Here is a 4,043-nt window from a genome sequence, read left to right as displayed (position 1 = left end):
GAAGCCTCAAGATTCACCTCCTAACTCATTGTCCTTTTTTATTTAATTGCAGCCCTCTATTCAGACAGAGGAGGAACCGTTCTCGCAAAGGTATGCACCTGTTTTATATATATCTACCTGTCTTTAAGGCAACAAGGTGGCAGAATCGTTAGCCCGCTGGACGAAATGCTTAACGGTATTTCACCTGTTGCTACCTTCTGTGTTCAAATTCCGCCAAGGTCAACTTTGCCTTTCAGCCTTTCGGAGTCGATAAATTAAGTACCAGTTACGCACTGGGGTCGATGTGATTGACCGTCCCACTCCCAGCAAAATCCAGGCCTTGTGCCTATAGTAGAAAGGATTATCTTTCTGTCTTTTCTTTCCTTTGTTTTACTCTCCCCTCTTTCTGATTAAAAAATTCTATTTTATTTTATGCAACTGAGGATAGCCCTGCCTTTAAATTGATGTAATGATTGCATTGTTCAATTAAATGGAGCCACATGTGTGTGTGTGTATGTGTGTGAGTGCATCTTTGTATTTTTCCCCATCATTGCTTGACAACTGGTGTTGGTTTGTTTATGTCCCTATGACTTTTTGAGATTTGGGAAAAAGGGACAGGTAGGATAAGAACCAGGTTTTAGAAAAATAACTACTGGGGTCGATTTGTTCTAGCAAAACCCTTCAAGGCGGTGCTCCAGCATGGCCACAGTCCAATGGCTGACACAAGTAAATGATAAAAGATGAAAACGTGTTCAAACCTGTTCCAGTTTGCAAAGGCAATGGGGTCGAGTAAGTTCGAGGAGAATGACTGTTGGCGAGAGGGTATGTTTATAAAGATTCAGTGGGATGGTCATGGGAATTTCGAAGCAGCTCTGACAAAAGAAACTATAAAGAAAAAAATTTATATATAAAACACGTCTGAAAAGAGCAATAAAAATATATCAGTGAGTCATAAGATATGAGTTATATACGATTGGTCAGTGAAAAGGTAATAAACAAGTAGCCCAGGTGAAAAATGAATAAATAACGAGACAATACCTAATAGTTTCAAGTCTCTAATAAATCCGTCAAGTAATTAACCTCACAAGGTGTATTTAGCTTAATTAAAATTTTGAGTGGGAATGACCTAATGATCGACTAGGTTCATCATCATCATCATCATCATCATCATCATTTAATGTCCATTTTCCATGCTGGTATTAGCTGGGCAGCTTGACAGGAAGTGGCATGGTCAGCGGCTGCCCCATGTTTCATAGTCTGTTTTGTCTTGATTTCTATGGCTGGGTGCCCTTCCCAACACCAACCACTTTACAAATGTGTCCTGGGTACTTTTTGCATGTCACCATCACCAGTGCTTTTTACGTAGCACCATCATCATCATCGTTTAACGTCCGCTTTCCATGCTAGCATGGGTTGGACGATTTGACTGAGGACTGGTGAAACCAGGATGGCTACACCAGGCTCCAATCTGATCTGGCAGAGTTTCTACAGCTGGATGCCCTTTCTAACGCCAACCACTCAGAGAGTGTAGTGGGTGCTTTTACGTGTCACCCGCACGAAAACGGCCACGCTCGAAATGGTGTCTTTTATGTGCCACCCGCACAAGAGCCAGTCCAGGGGCACTGGCAACGATCTCGCTCGAAAATCCTACGGGAACCAGTCAGGCGGTACTGGCAACGGCCACGCTCAAAATGGTGCATCTCATGTGCCACCCGCACAAGAACCAGTCCAGGGGCACTGGCAACGATATATATATATATATATATATATATATATATCTGTGTGTGTGTGTAAATTTAAAATCATTATCATTGTTATTACTAAGGATGATAGATTGGCAAATTTTTAAGATTATCCAACAGAATAATTCCTGCTGAGATCAACGTCGCTTTGATTCTTTCCGGAGTCGGTAAAATGAAGATTGTATCAACTGGGGTTGATACAATCAGTTTTTAACCCCTGCTCCCAAATTTCCGTCTTTCTGTTTATGTTGGTGATATTTATTGCCGGAACTTCTAAACTGCTTCTGATTGTGAAACTCTTCACATTGTCTTGTTTTGAATTCCAGTACATGGACCAATTGGCTCGTTCCGCTGGGGCTAGCTTTGGCAGCTACCCTTCTCTACCGCTGCGTGATGGTCTCAAAGGACGTGTCGTAGCTTCTGCAAAGGAGGGGAGACCAACAGACCGCCCAGCCAGCAATGCAGTTCTGTAGCTTGCCAAAGACCTGTTACCCCTCACGTCAAACACCAATCTCCGCTGTTATCCATCACAACAATGTCAACTACCACTGGAAGAAGAGTAGATAAAAAACAAAGAAATACATAAATACATACATACATACATACATATATATATATATATATACATACATATATATATATATATATATACATACATATATATATATATATATACATACATATATATATATATATATATATATATACACATGCTTACGTACACGTGTGTGATAACTATGTACAGATGTACTGGATAACATATGCAAATATTTCTTGATGCATTCAAGTTTGTTGGAGGAAGAAAACAAAAGCCTAGCAGTGTTTATTAACAACTCGCAATGCAATGGGGGTGGAGATAGCTTTAATAAATAAATCTGAAGAATTGAAATCCCCATACCTACTGGAAAAATCTCTGTTATTGTTAGCAGCTCTGGTGACAGCAATGGTCATGTTTTGATCCTATCGGGCCTCGTTAGTGAACCTATTTTATTAATACATATAGTTTTTTTTACATGTGGCACATTATAATAATAATTATAACAATAGTCAAGACGAAGAGCGTGATTCGGTTGTATAGATGTTTTATTCTTTGAACAATATTTCGACACCATGTATGTCTTTTTCAAGTTCAAAACAAAAGGTGATTAACTTGAAAAAGACAGACATGCTGTCGAAATATTGTTCAACGAATAAAACATCTATACAACCGAATCACGCTCTTCGTCTTGACTATTTACCTTCGTGAAGAGTTACGTCAATCCTTTTTAAAATATAATAATAATAATAATAATAATAACATGAGGGTAGAGCAAAAATTTGCTCAACTGGGGACAGCTAGGATTTTGAGATTGTTGCTTGGCTGTTGAGAGTCCCCTATGATACTTGACATCCAAATACCAAGCCTTATAAATTGCGGAAAGGGATCCTGCAAGACCTCTGACAACACGTTCTCCGCTCACGAAGAATCATACGGAGCAAGTAAGACTAAGAGCTCCGAGAAGTGAAATATAATATAAGAGTGTTAAAAATATTTTTGGGGCACTAGCAAAATGTGTCTAATAAAATTTTAATTATTTTTTTCCCTTAAGCGTGGCAATTTTTTTATTATGTATTCTTCTCTTCCTGAATGACCTCCCCTTTTGTAGCGAATTGCCGTAAGCTTTTTAGATGTTTTGCTTTGTTTTTATTTTCTCTCTCCAACTAAGAGGTAGATTTGAATTCATCCGAGAAGTTTTGGTTTGCCTCTTTCAGTACATCCATACATACTTGATTTACCTTAATTCATGCCATTGGCTGATTTGGGTTGTTTTCTTGTGCTAGATCTTGTTCCTGTATGTATTTATGTATACAATTGTATGTTTTGTCCAACCTTTCTCGTATTTGATTGGTCTTTTATCGTCTGTGTTTTGTTAAAAAGAAACATTATTTTTCCATTAAAATATAAATTCAATTGCTTAAAAAAAAAAGAGGCTTGTTTGTATGAACTATATTTAAATAGTAAAATTCAAGTATGTATACAATAATAGCATATCTGACCACGATGTTTATATATATATATATATGTATATGTTTATTCATGTACTTACGTGTGTGCACACACACACACACATATATATATATTTATACACACACATCTGTGTGGATGTAGGTATTTGTATGTGTTTGTATATATATGTATCTATATGTGTGTGTGTGTGTGTATATATATATATACACACACACACACATATATATATATTTATACACACACATCTGTGTGGATGTAGGTATTTGTATGTGTTTGTATATATATGTATCTATATGTGTGTGTGTGTGTGTATA

Source organism: Octopus bimaculoides, chromosome 30 (genome assembly GCF_001194135.2).
Source record: "Octopus bimaculoides isolate UCB-OBI-ISO-001 chromosome 30, ASM119413v2, whole genome shotgun sequence".
Taxonomy (NCBI): domain Eukaryota; kingdom Metazoa; phylum Mollusca; class Cephalopoda; order Octopoda; family Octopodidae; genus Octopus; species Octopus bimaculoides.
This window is presented reverse-complemented; position numbering follows the sequence as displayed.